General features: G+C 38.1%; 1 protein-coding gene across 12 annotated transcripts in view; it reads right to left on the bottom strand.

The window, feature by feature from the left end:
• The window catches only part of BAZ2B (bromodomain adjacent to zinc finger domain 2B), a 108,871-nt gene extending 88,429 nt beyond the window's left edge, over positions 1-20,442 (bottom strand). For 10 of the 12 annotated variants that reach the window (XM_033064111.1, XM_033064117.1, XM_033064115.1 and 7 more), the window contains exon 1: positions 20,381-20,442. The gene's annotated coding sequence lies outside the window, so the exon portion shown is untranslated. Of the gene's footprint in view, positions 1-19,330; positions 19,587-20,195; positions 20,249-20,380 lie in introns of those variants that run through there. The other 2 variants (XM_033064106.1, XM_033064107.1) reach the window with 2 other exon arrangements.
• Between the last annotated feature and the right edge of the window lie 6,668 nt (positions 20,443-27,110).

The following is a 27,110-nucleotide window of genomic DNA, read 5'->3' on the forward strand; positions in this document are numbered from 1 at the left end:
AAAAGTACTCTGATTTTAAAAACCACACACACATATTTCTACAGGTTTTTTTAAGACTTATCCCCTCTGGTGAACTAATGTTGGAGAACCAATCATTCCAAAAAATGGCTTTAGAACAAAAGATCAACCAAAAAAAAAAAAAATGCAGAAAATGTTGACTCTGCCAAAGCAGAATTATCCCTTATGATTTTGAATACTGATAATTCAACAGGAGTTCAGTATTGCATCATTGTATTTACGCATCGGTTGGTATGAAGAACATTTAAGTAACAGAAATCAAATGCTTTCCCTAAGACTTTGGATTCTGGGTTTAATTTCATTTAAAAGATTTATGTAGATGGGTTTTGCCTGCTTGCAATTCTCCCCATGCCCCCTCCTACAAACCAGTTAACCAGTACAGAAATAGCACAGAACTGAAAATTACTTCTGGAACAAATTTACTTCCTTCCTATCCCACATCACACAATTCTTCTCATAATGGATCAAATACCACCTTCAAATTTGGTTTCCTTCTCCAGTCTCTACATTCTTCTGGTTTTCAGCCTAAAATTGCTCTTCATCAGCTTGACCCCATTTGTTTGAATCTTATTATTTTCTATGTTCTTTACAATTTTTTCTTGGGAGCATGCAGACCAGGGGGCAGGAGTAAGCAGGATTTAAATTTTGCTAAACAAGGGCAGTTTACATTCTTTCAAACCCTTAAGTCTCCAGATTAGCCTCTGAATCCCAGTGTATGTTCTCTTCACCTATTTTAAAAAATATGCTTCTAGAATATGAATAACCCTTCTGGAACAAAACAGAAACAAACCTCATTCCAGACGAGGCCTTACCAGGACATTCCCAATGCAACAGTCATGTAAGAGAATCACTAAAGTCACTGCACAAAAGTCTCCCATCTAGAGACACATTAACCTCAGCGACCCACTCCTGTATTGTCCCAAGAAAACTCAGCAGTCACATGCTTCCCCTCTGTGCAGAGCCCTTCTGTGGATAAGCTCTTTACAGCTCTTGCTGCACCTTCCAAACAGAAACAATGCAATTGAGGGGGCATGTAGTGGGGATCCATCAAAAAGAAACCCCATACTAAACCATCTCCCAATACAATCTAGTTACACTCGCTCTCATTTCTTGAAGATCTTCTAGTTTCTTCCAGTCATTTGCAATTGGACATTCTTCAGATTATTAAGTATTTGAAAGCAGAAATGCAAGTGTAACTTCTACTCTGCCCAAATGCCCTGTTTCCTCACACTATTATTTTATCAGTCCTCAAAAACTACCCACTCTTCACCTACATTAGACAAAATTCTAGCAGTGGCAGGAAACTTAAGGGCTCTACCCACATTTTAACACTGTACAAATAGAATGAAGATAAGAAATGTTAATTCAGCTTCACTGTACTAAGAAACATCTTTTAAGCAGCAAATGGGTGTTGTCCATTTTTATGACAAATGTCCTAAGTGCAAGAAGCCAGATTTTTACAATGAGTATGTTAGCACTGCTTTATGAAAGTGAAAGCCACACAAACCCTTAAGGAAGTACCCAATTCTGCAGTGGGCAGACCACACTTCTCTGATGAGGTATTCTGCTAGAACTGCAGACACGGAACTGCGAATTGGACCCAAAATGCCTGACTGAGGCTCACACACAGTTCCACTTTATTTTTTTAATCCAAGTAATTTGATCTATGCACCTGGAGACATCTCTCATATCCAACCCCTGTGTACAGAGATCCACTTACACAGAATTGCTTAGGTTGCAAAAGCCCTCCAAGGCCATTGAGCCCAACTGCTCCCCCATCACTGCCAAGGCCACTGTTCACCTACATGGCTTTCAAAGGCCCCCAAGAATAGAGACTCCGTTACTGCCCTGAGTAGCCTGTTTGCAGGCAAGGAATTGCTCCTAATATCCAATCTAAGCCTTCCCCGGCACAAAACTGTACAATCATATCAAAGTAAATACCTTCTAGACAGAGTCCTTATTATCCTCTAAACCGTTGTATTTCTTTAAGTCTCCATTAATTTAAACTTGTTTGACCATTTTCAAATACTTTAAAAATATTATGAATTCTCATACTAAAATAATTGATCATTCTCTGACCTTCAAATACTGAAAAATCTCTGTATACACTGTGTGAAGAACAAAGACAATGCTTTGAGCTTATTTCTCTTTCAGTGCAACAGACCACAAAAGCATAACAATCAATTGAAGGTTTTATTTAGTTCAGTAGTATTAAAAAACAAATCTAAGTTTTAAGTCCTTTTAGCATTTTTCAAGTAAAGCATGTCTGCAAGACAAGCCACTTTTCTGCATAATTGTCCTCTCCCTAAAATAGATCAAGCTAAAAAGCAAGAAAGTTAAGAAAGCTGAACTACGGGGGCTTATTCAAATTGTTGACCATTTTGTGCAGTTGGACAAGATGAGATTCTGACACTTAGTTGCTCAGGAAAAAAAAGTCACTGTGGAAGAAACAAAAGTTGCATGGACTGTCAAAGCTCTGTCAGCACATCAGACACACTTATACCACGAACCTTTCCATATCAGGACCTTTCACTGTTATGACAGCTGAAAGCAATGTCATCAGCTATGACATGGCCCACACCATAATTAGGGATTTTGATCAAGATTCAAGACTTGTGAAAAAACGATCTTTTAGCAAAGCTTGCCTGAAAGTGCTGAAAGGCTTTTGCATCGCTTTAATTAGTTTTCATCGACTCCCACATTCCACAGACAAGACAGAATTTTTCTCTGACTCAGCACTCGTAGGGATCAGCAAGCACACTTAGTACTAAAAAGCATGGCCATTCTACATAACCTCCTTATGCGTCACTTCCATGCATTTGAGAAACAAAATTTGTGTCAAGCCTATTCTCTAACAAGTGAGGACATGTTGGTTAACAACTCTATCATGCCAGCACAAAGTGAAGAAAGGAACACTGACGGTAAAAATTCAAAACTGCTCCTCTTCCTGTCATCATCTTCAGTGGAAGATGAAAGAACCTGACAAGAATTTTTTCTTCTAGCAAAGTGCCTTTAACATCCATTTTGAGCTAAAGAACAAGAGAAAATCTGAGAATTACTGCACTGGCAGGACTTCATACTTTCTTTGAAGACTGACTGCTACCTTGAGACTGCATATTTGCTCTGCAATGTTGGAAGCTCTTGCAAATAAGAGGGGAGCAGTAAGACGTGGCTTCAGCATCAGCAAGACGTGGCTTCAGCATTCACACAGCAAGCTGCTCCAGTCTGCCAAAAAGACATAGTAATTGCTTTGCACAGTGCCCCAGTGACAAACAAAGCTCCACTGCATGGTACATGATTCAGAGAATCCTAGACAGTATTATAAAAGCAATAATCACACAGATACAAACATACCTGAGGAAAAGACAGAGAAAGAAAGAATGAAAAAATCAGATGAAGAAAACAAGAAAACAAAGTTATTAGAAAGCTTCAAAAGCCTTTTTTTTTTTAATTAATAGATTAAGTTACTTAAGAACAAAAATGCAATGCAACCATAAAGTCTCACCGGAATTGAGACTATTAGGATGAACATGATGACGAAGAGTACAAATAATTTTAAGTTCTTTGACATTTTGGGAATTCTCACGACTGATACAGGTACCTTTATCAGGCACGTGTTTAGTCACACAGGCAGCACAGAGTGGAGACATATAAATGTCAGTATGTCACTTATTATTAAGTCTCCCAGCACGGAAGTTTGACAACAAATGATTAGAAAAGGTGTGAAATACAGGTTTGATTCACAATTGGATTATATCAAGTACACAAGCTAATATAAGAGTCCCTACTCTGAAAACTGTAACAAGAAGATAACTCTTTCCATGCAAAGGTATTATTTCCAGGTCCTTAAAAAACAAAGTTTGATTTCCAAAACTTTGAGATGCTGTGATGTGACAAACAGTAAACATCTTGTATCTTCTCCAACAAAAGCAATTACCACCTGTAAGCTAAAGCATTTCAACCAAACGAAACAGGAAATTAATTGGTTATCAAGCACACCTACATTTAAATATCCTTTGTGTCCGATCTCCTGTCTTTATACTTCCACATCAGTCACAAAAGCATTGCCCTGGCTATCTACAAAACCAATTAATCCAACTTGTAAAAATAAATTTTCAAAAATGTATGTATGTATGTATGCGTGTGTGTATATATATATATGTATGTATGTATGTGCATATATATAGGGACACCTTCCACTATCCCAGATTGCTCCAAGCCCCGTCCACCTGGCCTTGGACACTTCCTGCGGCAGCCACAACTCTCTGGGCACCCTATTCCAGGGCCTCAGCACCCTCACAGTGAGGAATTCCTTCCCAATATCCTGTCTAAACCTGCCCCACCAATCACCTGGTGCATATATCCCAAGATACCATGAGAGAAAAGACCCTCCCTATTGTGTGTCACTAAAGGATTAATTTAAACCTAATTCAGAAGCAGCATTTTTGAGGCAGAAACACAGGTACTGTTTACAGTTACTTGTAATTATTCTCTTGATGGACCGTACGTACATAAAAGAATTTTTCAAAGTAAATATACAAGAAACTACATAACCTGAAGCAAGTATGTTGCATTTTAATAATGTAGAACTCACAGATTATAATCTGGGGAAAAATAATCCTAAATAATGTGTTGGAAGGCTTATTTGGCAGAGAAGTACTGAAAGCCAAGAACATATCAATTTCCAGAAAAAATAATTGAGATAATACCAGGATCAAACCATTTACTACATATCATTACTTATATTTTATAGGTGCATCAGATAAAACAGGAACAGATTTGACAAATAAGAGCATTTTAGCAATAGAGACGGCTTTTACCTGCAAATACATGTTAAGGAAAAAAAATGCTCTAGTGCAATTCTAATTTACTCTTGCCCAGGATAGTAGTGCCTTCCTTACGAACACGTGTAACATTTTTAGGCACTGGAATATTCTCACAGGGATCTACAGTTTTCATCTACCCACAAACCAAGTCAACATAATACAATATTCAAACACTCACCCCACTCCCTTACAGTAGGGCAAACCCCTACAATTTTAGGCTCCTGCTCTTTCTTCCAAGACAACAACCAGGCTTCTGCATTGGCAGCCATCATACCAAACGGAATAACACTTACTTCACCTATTGCATAGGCCTTAGACAGTAACATCACATTCCCTCTACTGCATTTCCCAATGCATAATCCTCCACTCTGCTCCTGAGAACCCGAGTCTGATTTCATGCTCTGACAGAAGAGGTACATATTCAAATCTGACTTACATAGCCTTGTACTGAAAGATGTCAATAATAAATACCTCGTAATATAACTAGTATAATACATAAGGAAAATAGATCAGGATTCAAAAAAGCTGTGATAATAAAATACCTCATCTCTCATTCAAGTATCATATCTTCATTTTACAGTGTTTAGTAAAATACTTTATTTGCATTAAAAATCTTTTAGTCATCTTTATCAGTTTACATAACCACTGCATCTAGATCAGAACACTTCTCTCATTAATCACAAAAATTACAAGCTAATGAATCATACAGTATGTTTCCTAGTTACATGTCTAGTACTAGGTAGCATTACTTTTCAAAACACAACTACTAAAAGAGAAAAAATGGGGGGCTTTATTACAAACAGGGGTTTGTTGGAGGTCTTCTATTTGTTTTTTAACACTTGTTATATTTAAGTTTACTGTCTTACAAAAAAAAAAAAAAAAAGGCCATGCAGCTGATAAGCTAACTTTAGTACTACAAAGACAAAAGAGAAACACAGGTTTTCTTAATTTCAAAAATCACAGTAGTATTTATATACAGTACCTACATATATATATATATATATATATATATATAGCACCTATATATACATACACACACACTCACTTCATGTCTTCCCACTTGCAGAAATGTTATTAAAAGGTGGAACTGCAGCCACTAAAAGAGAAACTAGTGAACAGATTTTATCAAATTAATACAGTAACTTTAATATATTACTCCTCTGGAAAAACAAAATGCTTGAAATTGGCCCATGTGCAAATAATCATACCAAAGGCAATTTAAAAAGCCTGTATCACAAAAAAAATCCCAACGGTACTAATGGACATTCTCTGTTACTTATCCCTAAATCATCAGGGCATGACATGAGCCACCTACCAGGCATATACAGTTGATTTATCAGATCACATGGTAAGTACAAACATGTTACCTGAACAAAAAACCAATCCACGCCAGTGGTAAAGTCTATTCCACAGATTTTTCTAAATACAGACCAGACTCCTGCTATAGGAGGTTCATTTTCCTGAAACTAAAACACAAAGCAAATCCTGCAACAGAGATGACGACAAAAAATTAGAGAAGTTATGCTGCTCCCTGCTAGCATGCAAAATATAGTTGACAGAATGGAGCTACACACTCAAATATTGTGTATTTTGTTTAGGAACGGATAAATTTGAATGGAAATAACTGTTGGTTTTCCGGAAAAAAACAAAGGAGCAAATCTTACTAAAAAAAGATCAACCTTTCTCCCTCTCTCCTCAGATTTTGGGTAAGGAAGAATTCGACAGTGTAAATATATTAAGTAATCCATTAAAGACAGAACTGAAGCACTTCCTACTAAGCTTATAATAAAACAATTTTTTAAAAACAACTCTTTTTATTATTCTGAGAAAAAGCAGCAAAGAGTGGAGGTTAAACCTATAATACTCTGTGTTCCCTGTGCTCACAGTTTAGCATAAAGTTACTAAAAACACCTGTGTCAACATTCTCTCCTATTTGTTGATATATGTCAACATATTTGTTCATTTCCTTAGACACACATTGATCAAGTCCTCCTGTCTCAGGACAAGGTGCACCAAATGTCAAAACAGTATAAACTAAGAAATTACAGAACAACAAAAAGTTATCTTTTTAAAGATCATACTGGATAATCCTCACTGGATAACTTAATCCTTTTCTTTCCAAGGAATTACATTTTATTTTCAACGAATCTTCAAGACCCCAGAATTTCAGAGTCTTAATTCAAGCCTGTAGCAATATTCTACACTTCTGGTCAAAACCCGTGACTCTGCATGCTCTCCTAGTATCATTCTGACACTAAGTAAGTCTAAACCGTTCACCAAAACATCCTAAAACACAGAGCAAGCGACACACAATCAAAGAATGGTTGAGATTGAAAGGGAGACCATCTTGTCAAAGCCTTTCCTCAAGCAGTCACTTACAATCAGTTGCCTGGGACTGTGCCCAGATGACTTTGGAATATCCCCCAGGTTGAAGACTCTGCAACCTCTCAGGAAAACCCATGCCAATGCACAGCCATCCTCACAAACCAAAAAAGTTTCCTGCTGTTTGGGGGGAACTTCACAGAGGGGGTCAGTTTGACAGGGACAGCAGTGGGTCATGCGGTTGTGCTTTCCAGAGCACATGGCATGGAACTTCCTGTGTTTCTGTCTGTGCCCATCCTTGTCCTGACCCACTGAAAAGAGCCTGGTTCTGTCCTCTTTCCACCTTTCAGGGAGGTATTTATAAACACCGATGAGATTCTCCTGTACCTTTTCTCTGGGCTGAGGAGTTCAAGCTCTCTCAGCTTTTCCCTACAGGTGAGATGCTCCAGCCCCTTCAACTCCTTAATGGACTACAGACTGCTGATCATTTGACCTCTGACTCTTTCTATATGGCTCATTTAAAAAAACCAAACAAACAGCAAAGCAAGCAACAGGAAGTTGAAAATTAATCGTCCTGAGTCCATAAAATACAACTTACAACTTTTAAAAATACGACTTCTGATTATTTCATTGTTTTTTATATGTAAAAAAAAGTCTATTTACAAGAAAAAAATACAATAAAAAAAGAAATTTAAATGTCTTGTTTAAGAAACTAAGCTTCTCTTCAAGTCCTGTAGAAATTGTAGTCTTACACTTCTGCTGTTCAAAATTAATTAAATTTATACTGGTCACCTCACTTCTGTTCCATGAGTGAAAACATACCGAAACCTTTCTTTCAGCAATTTTATGACAACTTATTTTCTATCATCCACAGAAATTAATTATTGCCCCATGCAAGAACCAGTATGATTTATACTACAACAAAAGTAGCTATCTATGCAGGCTTTTTAATAACTGACAAACAAGTCTGACTCCTGTTAGTTTCATTTACAATTTACAGGATGGCAGTGAATCTACTACATCACTGAAATCCAGCCTACAATATATGGCAGGGGTGGAGGGGGCAAGGGATGGAGGTGGGCAGACACCTCACTTGTCTTAAAAAATAGCTATGACTACACCTTTTAAAACCTTGCATTTTTCACTTAGATTTGACTATATAAAATAGCAAGTCCTGCTTTCATTAATGAAACAGCCATCAGCTGTCAGGAAGCCATCCATGTGACACATGCATACAATCCATTTCACAGGGCATTGGTAAGATACAGACTTCGGTTCTAAAAAATTCTCAACCAACGTGAAAGCTCTGGAAAACTGTGTACTATTATGTGCATGCATTTCCTAAACACAAATATTTATTCTCTCATGTAACACTGGACTGGAAAGATAACAAGTCAGCATGACTTGTGTTAGACTATCTGCCCTCAATACAAAATAATGCATACATGGGAATGATTCTAAGGTACTTTCACCAATAGAAATTACTGGATTACTTATTGCTTATAGTTACAGATGTAAACATCATTCTAGTCACGCTACTTGAAAGCGAACATTTTCTAATTGAAATCATATTGAATTTATTCTGAGAACAAAATTTTGATCCAAAACAGGTAAAATTTAGCATCCACTATCCACATTCTACTGTGCACAAAATCTATGTACATGGTACCATGCAAAAGCTTTTTACTCGAGGTCTCTTCATGTCATGTTTTACTACCGGTCTCCTCACCTCACTTTTGAGGCGGCTGAAAAAATTCTCCTGCGAGCAGTGGTTCTCCGCGTTTTTTTACTGCCATAAACCAGATCCCATGAGAAAGTACAAGTCCACTTCAACAACTCACTTGGCAAGGACAGTGCTGATAGCATATGTATTTGTCGAACAGTGGGCACACACTGCGGAGAACTGCTTGGGACATTGGTGAAGTAACTCTAATACTGGCCTACCACTTCCTCAGCTGGCAGGTCTAATCTGTGCATCTTTTTCAATACAGTGACTAATTATCAGAAAACTGAAGAACTTTATTGTTGAATGTCTAGCCTACTTTCAGTTATGGCTGAAAATAAATTACAAAAAGAAGTTATGGCATAGAATGAACAGGCACATGGACAAACAGGTAAGCACAAAGCACGGTTATAAAATTTTACATGTTGACAACAGGTACTTAAAGGGAAAGACGCACATGAAATAAAAAAAGTAAGTCAGCTTTACAAAGATATCCCACTTACCTGCATTTCAAATGTCTCCTAGTACATGTAACGCACATCATTCCTCAAGACGATTGCTTATTTATTTATTTTTAACACACTGCAAGCTATAAAAATTACAGTAATTTCACTATTATAAGTCGCACTTCTGGGTGTCAGCAACTTTTCGTTCTTTCTCCATATATAAGCTGCACCTGATTATAAGCCTCGAGTTACAATGCAGAGTGTGATAAAAGGTGTCTATTCTGGTGTCTATTCTATTGGGTCATCCATGGGGATTGTTCTTTATCTTTTCACAACCCATCCTTCCTCCAGCGAGTCATTTTCTGCTAATGGCCCATTGGCACTGACTGCCAGCTGTGATGGTGACTGCACCACAGGGGAAAGGTGTCCACAACCAAAAGAACTGTTACTGGGTTCCTGTTCTGTTTGTTGTTAATTTTGTAGTTGTTGTTTTGTTTGCCTTGTTATATATACATATATCAGTAAAGAACTGTTATTCCTAATTCCCATATTTTTGCCTGAAAGCCTCTTGATTTCAAAATTGTAAGAATTTGGAGGGAGGGGGTTTACATTCTCCATTTCAAAGAGAAGCTCCTGCCTTTCTCAGCAGACACCTGTCCTCCAAACTAAAACAGCAACTTTTCGTTCTTTGTCCATATATTTACCTCACCTGATTATAAGCTGCACTTCGGGTTCAGACCAAAATTTTAGTCAAAATGGTGCGGCTTATAATCGTGACATTACTGTACAACAACTATAAAAATTAAGCATTTAGAGGCCAAGAAATCTTTAAAAAGGGATTGCCCACGCTTGTTTTACCATATAGTCTTTACACTATTCACGGATCTCTCAGAACACATAATTCATTTCCACGACCGCAAGAAGACTGCAGGCTACATTTGAACACTGCTCTGTATAAACCACTTACATCAACACAATAAACTTTGCAATATGCCGTATATCTGTAACATCTTAACTGCTAACCATGAAAATTTACTGGCATCTGCAAGAGTCAAGAGATTATAAATTTACTTCAATGATACTCAGAAACAGGTTGGCATAGAAAAACATCTCTGAAAAAAACGGGCAAGTATTTCAAGCTGCTCCGTATCTTTCTCACATATAAATAAAATCACCTAGCATAATCTCTTCCTTTCCTAACCAGGCATTTTACAACTGACTGCACTTACTGGTGCACTTAATGGTAGTTTTAACCTAAGGTAAGTGAGAGCGAATTCCTTCCTTCTCTGCATGCCCTTTTACCCGTTTCTTTGTATAATGAACACACCTCTGCAAAAATCATAAAAAAACTAGTTCAAAACTAACCTTCAAAACTAACCCTTTGGACAGTGCTCAACCATGGAATCAGTACTTCCACTCTTGCTCAAAAATACATTTGGTTCCATGAAGAACAACTTGCTATACCCTCTAAGCCTCAAAGGGGGAAAATCAGGCCTGAAAAGCACTTCTAGAAAAGAACTGCAGAAAAATACAGTGCTAATACCACAGTTAAATGCCAAACAATTAAGGACCCTTGCTAAGTCTGTTGCCATTTTAGTAATATATTATTTCCATATGCATTTTTTCTCTTTTCTCAAATTTACTACTCCAAACACTCTTACATGCATTAAGTGGCAAGTACATAACTATACAAACTCTTTGGATACTTTTTATTTGGCAAGTTGTTGGCAAGTTAAAACAAACAAAAAAGACATGAAAAACGTTGAAGAGAATTACTTCAGTATGTCATCAAAATGGGACATACCCATTTCGTCTTCAAACACACACCCATTCTAAAACCCTATCCTCCAAATCCTTCTCCATTACATTTAAGGTATGACTAAATCCAATTGCACTCTCTACTAAGCTGCCAGAAATATAATTGTTGGAATGTATTGCTGTGATTTTTTTCAATAATCCACAGTATTTCACTCAAGATTTGCGATCTCAACTTTCCTCCCATTTCTCACACTTTCTTTGGGATGGTCGCTTTTTAACACGGTCTCTGCTGACAATGCAGTGAAAAAAATTCAGTCACTGTCTGCTGTAACCAAGTGTCAGTGATTACTAAGAGGAGGGTGGGTGTTTAATCACCTAAAATCAGAATATCCTGCACTGGAAGAGACGCACAGGGATCATTGAATTCTACCCCCAGCCCTGCCCAGGGTAGCCTTACAATCCCACCCTGTGCCTGAGAGCATTGTCCAAACACTCCTGGAGCTCTGGCAGCCTTCTCTTCCCCTCATGAGGAAGCTGCAGACCCCAATGAGGTCTGACCTGTCTCCTTTTCTCCAGACAGAACATTCCAAGAGACCTCAGCCATTCTTCACTGGCTTCCCCTCCAGACCCTTGACCCTTAAAAATTTAGACTCCTGTGCAAGGTAATTTCACTGCAAGAGCCAAAATGGGAGAGTCTATTGTTTCTAATATTAGACTCAGTAACTAAAAGCACCCAAATACCCAAACACGAATTCTCCTTGCTGCTTTAAACGCTCCTACAATCGTGCTATGAAGAAATTGTTTCTGGCATTACAACTGTTGTGGACTTGGGTCTCCCCAGGGACCTATTGCACACTCTTCTACCTCACTTCTCTCCTTAACCACACAGCTGTAGTCTCGGTTATCTCTGATCTAGCTCTTTCTTCAACACTGAAAAGAAGCAGTAAGGTTCTAAGGGTAACTTCTAGGAAGAAAAACAATCAGAGATGCAATGGAAAAATATTGGTTTGCATTTCTCACAATTTATCTTTTTTTCAATTGCTGTAGCTATTCAGACAAGACCAGAGCTGTAAGGAGTGATAATATCTTTTATTAAATCAACTGATACTGCTTGAAATTTTATATCTCACTGACTAACACAGTAATAAACCTCCCTTAATGGCTTCTCATTTTCCTGGATCCATACATATGAGGTAAGAATTTATTTACAGCTTTTCTCAGCAATACTTTCTATTTACATGCCACATTATAAATTAGTAACAAGTAAATAAATTACAACATATTGGATCAAAAGATGTACGGAGAGCAAGAATTTTGGGCTCCCATTTATTCCTGCAGGAACTAAGGATGTTAGGAAAACTGACTATTGTTGTCAACAATATATTACTCCTTACAAAAGTTCCAGTCATTAGGGCAAACAAAAATACACAGGAGTCATCAAACTTTTCTCTATAAGCTTGATTTGATTTCTAACTGAAAAGCAAAACTAAATGCGGGGCAATCAACTTTACATCACAGTTTATACATATTAATAATTAATATTTCTAAGTATGTACTTTTCACATTATAATGATAGATAAGCACACCTTTGTAAGAGTACTGTCGTTCCTAATAGATACATTATTTTCTCCATGGGACACTCAACTGGGCTGCTTACTTATATTTTACTACCCCTTCATTTTGGGTAATATAATTGCATTTGATATTTCTTAGCTTCCCCCCAAAAGCACTGGGTATACAAAGCATGGAAAAAAACCAAAAAAAAAAAACCCGCAACTACAGTGTTAGCAAGGTAACACTGGGTAAATCTAACAAGGATTTCTTATTCAGTATAGTCTTCATAACAACAAATGTTATGAAAGGACTACAAAGCTTGGCTGATGTCACTTTTTTAGTCTTTACATAACAAGATTTCATGTTTAAGATGTATGCCACTGCTCACCCTTACACCTTGTTTCTTCAAAGCACAGAGTTTAACATTTTATTCAGCATTTAGTTAAAAATAAATATTTAATACCGAGGTTGTTCTATGATGCAAGCGCAGCTAAAATAAGAGCCTCTGTGGCTGCAGCGACCAGATTTCAAACAGGTAGATCAATTAAAAAAAAGCTCAAGCACAGCCTTCATGTGTGAGTAGAATGGTTTATAATAGCTTGCAAATAACTGTGCACTTGTTGTAACCAGCTGTTCTTAAATTATGAGTATGCAACCAATTCATGTTAAAACCAAATCCCAGCACCATTTTACAGGGAAATCCTAGTAGTTTTTTTGCTTGTTCCACATGTAAGCTCTGTTAAGGATACATACAAACAGCAGTAACTTTGGAACAAATAGGATCAAACTATTTGCATTTCATTACCAAGTCCATTAGCACAGCAAGGGTTGCCAATCTTTAGAATTCTCCTACAACAGCGCAGGCAATATAACAATGATCTCCAAGCCAAAAAAAAAACCTCCACAGCAGACACATGAGCCCCTTTGCCAAGCCTTTGCTTCAGTCAATCAGCCTGTCCGTCCTGACCTGCCTGAAGGCTTGCATCTAACACTTAAAAACATCCATCATAAAAACAAAGACAGGACACTGAATTATACAGTATTAACCTCTAGGGTTTGCATACAAAGACGTAAGATTTATTTACGACCTAGCACGTTATGAGTTTCAGCACACTGTTCTTTACACCAAACTAGCTGCCAATTTGATGAACCTCTCTGCCCTCAGCAGTACAGTATCTTTGATTAATGTGTGCATGCTTGTGGAAAAGTGCAAGAGCAAAAAATGGGGCAAAATCCACACAATTATGTCCCTGGGCACTGAAAGACCACTGCAATAATTTTTGTCCAACTGGCCTCCTGTTGTAGAAATATTGAGGGCTGAGGAGGGGGTTTTTAGATTATTTTGCTGATTACACTTGGATACTACATACCACTCTTCTAAAATAGGTATCTGGTAAGATGCGCTGAACTGTTTATTAAAGAATCTTTCAGCATTAGAAAAATAATTAACTCATTAACACAAATCGATTAATAAATAGAGTCTCAATCCAAAAACATTATCTGTATACTCAGTGAAGAAAAAAATACTCTCCAGAAGATTTCAAGGCTTTAGCTTCTCATCCAACAGACTCAAGACTGAGGTCCAAGTTCAAGAACAGCTAGGCAGATTATTTTGTGCCTTTAAATTACTGTATTAAATACTCCAAAGAAAATCTACCATATACTTCCTGCAATTTACAGGTAGAGTTCATCATTACTCAAAATATGAAATTATCCTTTCCAACAATTCTAGAGCAGAACTAAGATCTGGTGAGACTCCAAAAAGACAACAGCATTATCAGACAGTCACTGTGTTATTTTTAAGTCTATCTTCTTTCCCAAGGCTTTATACTGTAAACATTACCAGTAACAAAAATTTAGCAGCCCCACTAATTACTAATGTGAAGAGTGCATCAGGTAGAACAGTTTCTCTGGTAGTTTTTCTTTAAATTTTTAGTAGCTTGAACGTTTGTTTAGGTTTTGGGTGATTCCTGCCTCAGCAGCTACAAAAATGTCTGCAATCTCTTTTTGCAAACTACCAAGTCTTAACCCATTCAGCTCTTTACAATGCCTGACCTACATCAAGTGAAAAGAGTCTTCTGTCTTTTACACACAGAAAACAAGACTTCCAGGAGGCCCTGAAGGGCACGGGTAGCAAGGTACAGGGAGAGAATTCACATTAAATGACACTGACAAGCCCAGCACATCTTTTTCTAAGTCCATACTTTCAGAGACTATGTTTCAAAGATCACCTGTCACTAAGTAAGGTTTTAAAATGTACACTTGTTTTGATATTGGTCTTTTTTTCCAATGATCTGAAACATATTCTATAAAAAGAGAAAGAACTGGTATTAGGAATTGTGTCAAATCCATAAATTAATTAATTAAGTGCTAAGACTTCCTCACACTCCAAGAGTTTCTTTCACCTGGTGTCTCATGAAATGCTAATACCAAAATAAAATACATCACAATTTCTCCTCCCTCAAAAAGAGACAATAATCTAATTGAGACCATAAAATGACTAGTTTTACTATTTATTTTCATTTAAATCTCAAGGGAACTTCTGCATTGGACTTTAACAGAGTGTATTTGTTTTTTTCTTTGTAAGGAATAGCTCAAGAACACGGCACTATAGCATGGTAAATTTAGGACAGTAAAGAGCTTAAATACTAAAGAACTTGGGTAAGAACTTAACACAGCTAATAGGTGAAACTGTGTGCTAAGTGGATTATATGTTCTACATACCTTTTTTCCACTTATAGTAGTATGATTAAGAAACAAAAGAATGGCAAAATACTGCATCTTGCATACTGCAGAGGCTGAATTAATACACCCAGTTTTGTTTAATGACTGTGTGCTGCATTCTGCTTACCTGTCCGTGGCAATTACTCTGCAGACTAACAAACCACACGCTTCCGTTTTCAAGGAAAAACTACCCAGCATGCTACAGATTAAAGTAAGTGAAGATAACTCTTTTTTCATCCTCTACCACCAACTACCTGTAATGCTGGTAAAAGACTAAACCCTTCCAGAGTCCTTATCTCAGTAACAGTGAAACTAATACTGTCTCGCTTTCATAAAGTCCTAAGAAGGACAAACTAAAAAAAAAAGCATGAGAACCTACTGTTTTCCTCACACAAATCTTCTGGTGATTCCGTGTTGGTTTGTTTGTTGCTATTTGCAGTAAAAATTGTTTTAAAGCAAAGATGTAGTAGTATAACAAAAAAATCTTTAAAAGCATAGATGTCAGTTTAAAAAAGGATGTTTCAATTCCTTCTGTGATGCAGTGGGGAAGATCATCTGTACCTAGATTCCAAATACTGCATAATGTTCTTCAATAAAAACTTCCCATTTCTATAAAATATGTTGACCAACATATACTTACTACATTTTGTCTACATTCAGAATGTTGTAAACTATCAAACAATCAGAAAAATCACCACTAACTTTGGCAAGTGTGTCAGTGTTCCTTGTGGTGGTAATTAACAATCGCGAACTAGTTCATAATGTCATATGGCATAATTCACTGACTATGCTGTAGTAAAACTACAGTATTAACTCCGAAGTTGAACCACACTTGGGAGAAAAGTGGCAACTATGGGAACCTCCCTTGGGCCAAACTATCTAAGTAGAGTATCACTCTTCATACTCTATTAGAATAGTTTGTTTATTAAAAAGAAAATTAAAAAAAAAAAAACAACCAAGCAAAAAAAACCATTCTACCATTACTTACACTATTAAGTTTTATTTAAAGATACCTATACACTGGAGTCTGCAAGATGGATCACAGCTAAGGGATTTGAACAGTGACCATACAGCGAAATCCTCCCTCTGGAGAGGAGGGAAGAAGGGTATAGGAAACTGCATTGTTGGGTTATACCTCCCAACAGTCAAGATCTCCTATTCACAAAGATGCCATCATAAGAAAATTATAGAACTAACAGCAGTGATGTACTCCTTTCCCTCATTCTGGGATATGAGACCGGGTGCACAAGCTTCATTTTATTTGCTACTTTTCTGATATTCCACGTCTTACACAGGAACAAAAAAGTAGCAACAAAGACCTTAAGAACTGCAGTTCAAGCTGGGAGGGACTGTTCTGTTTGAATTCAATGACACCACTAATGGCTTCTTAGCAGTTTCATGAAATCAACCAGCTGTCAAATCGATGCATCAGAAGGAACAGTTATGCACTCCCATAAGAAAATCAACACATCAGGATGTTTTGCAAAACATCTGCTCCTTTACAATGCAGTTCTACAATAAATATGCAAACAAAGAAAACATGATAAAGGGCAACAGGACCTAGAAGTAAAGGCTTCTATTACCTTCTTATTTACATTTTAAGTGTCTCCCAAAAAAGACAAAAAAGTCAGCCTTGTAGAACTTTAACACAAGATCAAGATTAAACAAATATACTAAAGGAGTCAACCAATGCTCTTTACCTTCATGATATAAAGATACTGTCAGTTTATCTTTTGAAAATGCAAAACATTTTATTACACGTTCAAGAAAATCAAGTATTTTTCACCAAAAGGTAACAACAAGTATGTATTTAGGTTTTTTCCCTCTCACACTACTCAAAAAAATTTTATAATAGCATTGACAACCTACAAGAATCCTAAAAACAATTACCTTTTTGTGGGAACACAGACCTGTAAGGAACCTAGCACAGTGGAATTTAGTTTAAGAAAGTATCTTAGATGGGAAATAGCAGTATGTCATGGTTTAGGAATGGTATTCTCCAACTCAGCGCTCCCATTGAAACCATGCGCTGCTCATTCGGTCCCTCCCCTTCTTCAAGATGGAGAGTTGGAGGCACAAAAGGTAAAGGTCACAGGTCGAGATAAGAACAATTTACCGGAAACAGCAATGAGATAAGAAAATTAATAGTAATAACAACAATACCAATGACAGAGACTACAAAAAAGAGTTTAAAGAGTCACATGGAAACAATACCCTAGGTTCACTTGGAAGAGAGCCCTTCTCTCCCTGAAAGGGATAGAGTGCCTTGCCTGCCTTTCCCAACCTCTTTCTAACAGAGGTAGGTGGTCAGAACTACTTGGTCCAGGCAATGCCCCTCCTGGCTACTGCAAAAATGAACCCTGTGCTCACTGGAAGTAGAACATCATATCACAATTCCAGTTTATTTTCAATACACAACAGTCACAAAACCTTATATTGTGCCATGGAGAACAGACTTTGGATCAGGAACAAAAAGGAAACAATACCTGATCCTGTGAAGAAATTTTTTTTTTTACTTTTCCAAGAATTCTGTTTATGAACAACTTCTCCACAACCTGATATGAATACTCCCCTTGCTTACAGGAATTGGTAGGACTTATGATTAAACTAGTATCACCTACTCGAAGTGAACATAGAATTTCCTGAAGATTCCTTAACAATGCCTAGTGTTTTCTCTACATATACTTTACAAAAATTAACTTGGCTAACATTGTCTTAATATTATGCATTTTACTGATTTTGCAGCATTTTGACAAATCATGTATGTAGCTTATTATGAGATGTCAAAGCTATACTGCCATTTTCAGACAGTACTTATCCTCTGTTGCTCACCATCTATAACCAATCCAATCTTCTAGGTATTCATTGTATTTATAATTTAGAATCACCTGCTGTACATGCTTTCAACTGTTTAAATGTTTTCATTTATTCAGCATTCACTCAGATAGGAAACAGCAAATCCAACCACGAATTCTGATGCATTTAGGAAATAAAAATAAAGCAAACATCTCACATCTGCTCTAACATAACCTTAAGGCTGCTTTAAATACAGCATTCAATACTGACTTGGACAGAAAGTCTTGATGTACAAACAGTTACTCATTACTTTCTGTGTTAACTGTTGTTGGCACTTTTCCCAATTCTGAAGACAAAGAAAATGCGAATTATACACAAGTAGTTTCATGTTTTCCACAGTGCAACTTTAAATATGCAGCAAGTCAAACAAACAGAGAAAGAAGAATGGAAAAACAAAACTTTAGCTACAGCAATTACTCCTTACCAATTACCCATTTCACTAAGTCATGTGACCATAAAAACTTTCATGAGATTAAAAAAAAAAAGAAAGCAATTGAGAACCAAATTAGAACAGTACCTTTTATTGTTCTCCCTTTCACAACAGCTGATGCAAAACTTGTAGTCAGAAGAAAAGAGATTTGTTGTTGGGTTTTGTGTAAGGGGCTGTTGCAGGGTTGGTTCTTTCAATGAGTTTCATATAGTTACTACGTTTAGCCACACGCATTATACAGTACCTGGAACATAACCCAAACTACATGTAATATTTATAGGTACTTTCCAGATGGAACCTTTTAATAATATACCTTAAGAAGTTCGTTGCTTCAAAACATACCTCCACGTCTGTTATTTAAAAATGGAGATCTGTTCCTCATGCCAAGAAGACAGGGAAGATCCTGTACCATGAAAACTTCAGATCAGATTAATACTTGCCATAAACAAAGCCAATGTAGATCTCCAGATAATTTGTTATTTAACATAGTAACTTCAGAACATTTTTTTTTTAATAACCGAACAGTTAAGCATTGCACATTAAATACTAAGGCTAGGGCAATGAAAAAAAAGGGGGTGGGGTGGCGGTTGGGGGGCACGATTGTTTTCCCGACACAAAACCAGACACCGGATAAAGAAGCATATTCACAGTGCCCCTGTACCTGCATGCTCACCTTTCTCTTTAAAGCTCGGTTTACAACACGTTAGATCAGGAATTCCAGGGGAAAGCACAGAGTCTTGGAGAAAAAACCGCTTAAACTTTACATGACGTCACTATCTGTCCCTGTAACATTCCCTAAACTTTGATGCTTATCCAGAAGCGCTTTCAGGTTTTCTACTCATTCCCTCCTAAAAGAGACGGTCAGACTTTGGAATAAAAATTTGCCCAAGATGGCGAAAGGCTTGTTGTTTAGAGGGCAGAAAAATGGAGGATATTGTAATATACACAAAGGGATAAATTCCAACAACTCGGCCCAGCGCTGCAGCTGCTTGTTTCTCTTCACAAGGACGGGACACGCACAAAGCCGCGGACGGAGGGGCCCGCAGCGAGCCGGGTGTGCGGAGCGGCGCCCGCTCCCGGCCCGCGCCGCGCCCCGCGGAAGGGGGGGAGGAAGGGAAGGAGCGCCTGCTCAGCCGCGCGCGGCAGCGGGGGCTGCGCGGGGCCGGCGAACGCCCGCGGAGCGGGCCAGCGCGCGCTACGGCCGCTGCCCCGCGGACGCTCCGCGCGGCCCCGCCTCGCGCTCGCCCTGACAGCCCCGACCGAGGGGAGCGGGGCAGCGCCCGCCGCCAAAGGGGCAACGGCGCGGGAAGGCCGCCGGGACCGGAGCGTACTGCACAGCGCCACACAAAAGAGCCGCCCGGTGGCCGCTAGCAGCCGCCGCGCCGCCCCGGAGGCTAAGGGCGTCCGCCGGCAGAGACGTGACCGGCGCCGCCCGGCCAAGGCACGAGCATGCGGCCATGAGCAAAGTTTAAAATCCCTCGGAACACGGCCGGTCCCGTCTGCAGACACCCCTGCCTCGGCCCCTCCCCGGGACTCACCTCCACACAGCCACTCTGCCTCCCGCTCGCAGCCCTGCCCGGGCAGGGCCCCGCAGCGGGACTCGCGTTCGGCCCACACAACAAAGGGGCGATACGCACCGGCGGGGACGCGGCCGGCGAGGCGGGTGCTACGCGGGCTCGGGAGCCCCGGCGCGGCAGAACGCCATCCCACCGCAGCCGCTCACCTGGGAGAAGCTCCGCCGCTCGGTGCGCGGGGTGCGCGGCTCTCGCTCTCCCGCTCTCTCCCCTCCGCGGTGCGGGCGGCGCGCGGCGGGCCGGCCCTTCCCGGCGCTCCCCGGAGCCGGGCGGGGGCGCGCGCGGGCGGCGGCGCGCGCGGCGGCCGCCCCCAGCCGGCGGGACCCTGGAGGGGGTCGCGGACCCCGCGCCCCCGGTGACGTCACGGGCGGCGCTCTCCGCAGGGCGGGCGGCCGGACCGCGGATCTCGCTGCGGGACCCGCACCCGCCCTCGGGGTGGGAAAAGTTCTGAACGGCCCGCATTCCTCCCACAGCGACGGAAAGTTCCAGTCCGCCTTGGGTCATTTTTCAGTGATGACTTTTTCGGTCGGGGGAGCAAAACAGTTGCCCACCTTAAGAACCTACAGATTAAGGTCAGGTTAAAAACATCAATAGAATCTGAGACATAAACAACTGCCGTCTACGAAAAAAAAAAACCAAGACGATCCACTTCTAAAAGACGAGACATTTTAAAGAAGCAACGTTCAACTTTTCTTGAAGTACTCGATAAATTTAAATTCAAGTAAAGCAGGCAACAAGGATGGCGGAATTAAATTAAAATCAAGGAGAAATATCAGCTATTGACACAAGAATTAAAATTAAAAGTACATCTTTTAAATACAAATCTTCTCGCCTTCCCTGAAACAACCCATAGAGGTTATTTGTAAAGTTAAAAGCTGTGCTTCCCTACACCAACCCTTCACCACACTACACACATGGTATCCTCCTACATTTTTTCCTTCCTTCTTTGGCATGGTCTCAAACTCAAGCAGGGTTAAAGTACGCGGCAAGAGCCCAAGAACTGCTCCCCGCAAACCATAACATATAAAGTTAAACCAGAGTGCATTGAAGAAAATCTACGTGATTTCAGTATGAGTTGGTAAAAACATACTTGCAGAATTCAAGAATATGTACAGCTTGTTAACCTTATTAAATACTACATATAAGCATTTTAAAAATCAACAATATTTCTAAACGAAGTCGGTCTATGCATAAAGAAATATGCACAAGCAGAAAGATGCCATTGTCTTCCGTTTCCTCTTCAGCCACTGGCTGTGATTTTAATTGTGCTGGAGGATCTTCATTAGTATTAACACATGGGGAGATTTCACAAAGCTGCTTCATTAGGAAAAAAAAAAAGCCTGGCAGACTAGCTCTTTTTGCATGCAAGGAGAATGTCAGCCTTACCTCGGTCATTTGTAACATAATAAGTGCAAGCACAATGATTGCAGTGCAGGAGCATTGGGGGAAGGGCAAAAACACTGCCTAATACGGATATGAGAAAAGAAAGCTTCTCATTACACAGTAAAATTTATGCTAAAAATTAGTGAAGATGATGTCTCATGAGACTCATGCTAAATACATTAATGTGCTGATATGTTTTTAAGTATTATTTTTGTACCAGGCTATTTCATTCCAAGGATTCACATCCAGCAGCAAAGGTTTCCTAGCATTTATTGATTTTTTTTTTTTATTGGTCCACCACATTCCCAGAATACAGATTTTAATCATTTCACTACACCATATTCAGTAATTTCATTAAAAAATGGAAGCTTCCATCCCCAGAAAGGCATTTAATTTCAATGACACACAATTTATTTTAGCAGCAAACTGTCTCAACAGTAAAAGCTGGCCTAAGGTTCAAATGCATAATTTAGTCCCAAATTCTCCATGCTCTGCATTCCTTTGAAGCTATAATTTGACTAACTACCTAATAACTGTAATAAGGACAATGATTTCCTTATAATATGGTATTAACCCACATTTAATTAACTCAGAGGCTGAGCTCTGTACATGTTTGATTGGGTCAGTACCTCTCTAACCTCAAAATTTACTAATAATGGTCTAAAAAAAGAGTGTGGGGTAAGAACTGGTATAGATACAATAATCAGCTGCTTTGCTCAGTGTTATTCCTCAAAAGCTCACACATTTTGCAATACAACAACACTGTCACTTGTGAGATAACAGAATTTTGTAAGGGGAAAGAAACAATAGATTTAGATAATTCACTATCAAATTTACTGCATTTTTGGTGCATATTTAATATTGCTGCTTGTAACATTTTAAAGAAATTCAAGTAATAGAAATTTTATCATTACAACATCTCTAACCATTGTAAATATGTTTTTGTTGTTAGCAAGAGGAATTCTAGTATCTTGTGACAAATAAAAATGAGTGTATGTTTGGACAATATTATGTAATCTTTTTTTTCTGTAATGTTCAGCTGGACAAAATTTAATCAATGTGAGCGCAGAGCTCAACAGGTCCCAGCACATATTTCTCTTCACAAAGTTCACTCAACTATCCAAATGTACACCACTGGGTTATATTTGTCATCAAAATATGAACAATATGTTTCTCATTGTACTGAATATTAATTTGGCTTTTGGTCAACTATTTAATATAGTCTTAGGTAGCTCTATAGTATTTTATAGTCTACACCAAAATACGTTTTAAAAGTTACAGTTTTTCCACTAGTCACAAACAAATCAGTTTTATTACTGCAAAACTTACTTTAAAAAACTTATTACAATTCCTTTGCTTATTCAACAGAAGCTGTTGTTAGTGGATGTTACTGATGCATTTAAAGTGACTATTACATCAGAAAGGTCCCTAGCTTTCAAATTTGGCTGCACTCCCTCAGGCAGTATGAAAGCTGTAAATCTCAATTTTAAAAAATGCAAATTTAAACTGCAGCACATGCACTACATGAACAGGATTCTTTTTTCTGTTGCATCCTTTTCATGATTAATTAATTACAAATACAGTTGGCCTTTGCATTCTTTTCAGGCTTCCAGCATAAATACCATTAAAAAATACACTACACCAGAGTTTTGTAGTTCCCTTAGTATTTTCTGCTATGCTTTTTGACCCTATCATTATATTTTTTTTAATAGCTGCACGCACCAATGCATTCATAATCTTAACTGCTGAGTCAGAAGAAAAAAGAATAAAATAAGCACCATATTTACAGATATGTAACTTCACATTTGAATAATTACACTGATGTCACAAGGGCTATTCGCATACCATACATAAATGTCTGGAAGGTCAAACTCAAAATTCCTATGGGACCACAGAGGTAGAGTTCACTGTAATGATCTCTTCAGAGGCACAGACAGTTTAAGAGGTTTTTCTCTTCTGCACCTCTACTCACAGGCTAGCAGCACAGATTTACAGCCCTTCATTTGTTGCAATGCAGCTGTTTGTGAGGCTACACTGAAGTTAATACTCACACATTTCCACACTCGGATCTTGTAACAGGATCTGCTCTAGACAGACCTTCTTATACATCTAAGCAAACAAAAAGTCTTTGAAAGTATTTTAAAAGGCTATGCAGTATTCACTAGGGACTAGATACTATATTATGTACTTCTGTTAACAGGTGTCCTGTGCTCTGTTTGCTAAGCGTGCATTTTATTATCATAAAATATATTAAAACAGATTTGCCACACTGTAAGGACCAGCAAAAAGTTACCATCAATCAAAAATAACAAAATTTTTACAAGCTAGTAGGGCTAGTTCCATCCCCTGATGAAGGCTTAAAATAGTTAGCATTTAATGAATGCTATTAATAAAAAAAATTAAAAGTTGATTTTCATAAAAACATGACTATATCATTCAATTGTGATGTTCCATCTGTTTTCTAAAACATTGTGTTCAAAAATATTGCAAAGCCTTTTTGCTGAATTTGCTCTGTGTTTGGGAGGTTTATTGTCTTCACAGATACTTGCATTTGCAGAGGTTATGCTACCACTCTCTGACAGCTATTTATACAATTTAACATGTCTAAGTGCTCCTGGCTTTATGGGCTTATACACGTGGTTTTATTATGCCATCCTGGAATGTTCAAATGAGTATCTACTTCACTGCAGTGCATGACAGTCAAGGCACAAAAGGCCAAGGAATTTTTAGAAACATAAATAAGTTCATAAAAATTATAAAACTAATGTAATATTTTTGCAACTGGATCAATATGTTCACCACTAAGTTGCTTTCATTAAGAAATGCTGTGTAATTGTTGAAAATCAGTTTTTAGGTAAATTTTGTTCTAAAGTTTTGCAAAGGTGTTGAACTAAATTAATCCACAGAGCAGCCACAACTGGTTTGCAGAAAATACAGATTTGAAGAACCAAAATAAGAACTTCTGAAGGATGAGAAAGAATCCAGACTGCAAGAATCTAGACTTCACACATTCTATAAAAGCCTAGAAATCTTCCCTAAGGAGTTTCTGCATTGGCCTATGTTACAGACAACTTACCAAATACACTTCATAGAAAGTTCACTCTTCTTACAACACATCTCATTGTGAGAGAGGTGAAAGCAGCTATGTGTTATTTCCCTTCACTCCTAAATTGTTAAAGAATACTTCTGCTAATCTTAAAAGATAGAGAAATCTGATTTGTTCTGCCAGTCCCATTCCAGCAGTATGTCATACCCCAACCTTGCCTTCCACTACTCCTCCAGCATCTCTTTCATGCCTATGATCAAAAATAGTCTTTTTATTAACCAATTAAATCTCTAAATGTGAGAAATGCCAGTTCAATCTAAACAATGAATATATCAACCCCTTGAAAGTAAAAAGATAAAAAAAATTCTTCACTAGGTCCCTTCTGTACTGATATTCCTGTTAAATTTTACACTGAAAGTATCTGGCTCTGTCTTGTCTCAGAACCAATGCTGGATTTTAAGTACAAGAGTGCTTGCAACTGCAAGTTGTTTGGGATGTATATCCAGCGTGTTACATTTACCCTTAGAATTAATGAAAAAAAGGGTCATTTAAAATGTTACAGTCAGGCAATAAATTACCTCTACATCAGAAAAGAGTTAGGTTACATTTTTCGGTTTGACTGGAAAAGCACCAAACTCACCAATAGCAATGTTAGCAGTAAGGAACTGAAAATCTTTGATTATCATGACAGATCACATTGTTCTATCAAAATCTTTGCAAATTAAAGGGACTAAAAGACATACTTAAAACCAAAAGAATCAGGGATTACTTCTGTATCATTTTTTCACTAGGTGTTTTAGAAGAACTAAGGCAAGGAAACATGAACTTGCAAATCCAGTTAACTTTTATCTTCTTTCAAAACATTGATGCTTTTTGATATGTAGGCATATTTGGCATTTTCCCTTCCCCATGTAAGTCTTCGATAATAACTCGGTTAATATCCTTATGCCTACAATGCTCTCTTCTTCTGGATCAAAACTACAGTTAGTTTTCTCTGATCAAAAGATGTGTGTTTCGTTTTTTCCCTCTTGCTTCTTTAACCACAAGGATGCAAAAAGGCCTACCTCTAGATTTAGTGTAGACCTGTAGTAATTGCATCCACAAGTGAAAAAAAGCTCTTTCAGTGTGGAGCACAACTGGCACTGGTACGTAGCAGACAATACAATAGTTTAGGACAGGAAGTGATGGCATCTCTTATTAAACTATATTTAAGCAGGAAATGATCTTATGTATTTAGCCAACTTGGAACCTGGTCAGGTCACAAGGATTAAGAACTCTTGCAAAAATTTCAGCATAGCCTTATTTAATTGTCCATCAACTTAATTTTAAGCACAGTATATTACTACTGCATATATAGCGCTTTATGCACCAAAAAAGAGATGTGGCAAATTATTTTGTCAGTGTATACATTTTCAAATTGCGCTTAGGCTATTAATGAAGCTGGCTTTAATGTACTTTTAATAATTTTATTCATAAAACATCATCCAGTGGTCTACCTTTAAAACTACATCAACTCTATGCATATTGTCTAGCTGATTTTTATAAATTAAAACGGAGTAATGCACAACGCCAATGTTGTGACAGAACACAGATTTTTTGGTTGCTTGGTTGGGTAGTTGGGTTTCTGGCTTTTTCTTTTTTTGTAAGAGACACATGCTGTTAAAGTTTTATTTAATTAAGGTCTCTCATGCCTGGAAAACCTATAGTTTCAAGGCAGAAACTGGCTTTGCTTACACAGTTCAGATTCTTCAGCTTCTAGCTCTTCTCTTAGTCTATCCTTACTGCGATTGACATGTTGCTAAAGACGTTGTAAATGCATTTTTATATTTTAAGACCTTGATAATGCATCCATTAACCAGAAATATGTAAAACGGAGCAAGGATTACTGCAAAAAGGCTAGGCTGGAGGATAAATGCACCGACACTTCTCTTCAGCCATCGAGATCATGACTTTTACGACAATACCACTAATTGAGGGAAATACAGAGGAGATGGGTCTAATGTCCAAGAATGTCCTCGGCATAACAGAATCAACCCATCAGTATACTTAATTTCCCCCTCAACATCATAAAAGGTATTCTAGATGAGAGCTATATTGAAAGGTAAAATAAACAAAGACCCTTAAAAGTTATACTCACTTGCTCTTTCTTCATCGCCTTACGGACAGTAACTCTTAAATTTACAAGATACTAATGTCCTTTTTATAGACAAGGATTGAGGTAGACAGAACTAAGAGCTGAAATCATAAGCTTGTGATTCTAAATTCTGTAAAGTTCCACCTTCCAAATATTAGAAAAAAGTTCTTAGAAATAGTTTTGTACCAAGATTATGTTGGTAACGAAATACACATTCCTTAAACTGATAGTTTTCTAGGAATTTCTAATAAAATAATTTGTCAGAGAGTTCAGAAATAATATTCTGAACGGAGTGCAATTCTATTGCCATTAAAAA

Source organism: Catharus ustulatus, chromosome 7 (genome assembly GCF_009819885.2).
Source record: "Catharus ustulatus isolate bCatUst1 chromosome 7, bCatUst1.pri.v2, whole genome shotgun sequence".
Classification (NCBI taxonomy): domain Eukaryota; kingdom Metazoa; phylum Chordata; class Aves; order Passeriformes; family Turdidae; genus Catharus; species Catharus ustulatus.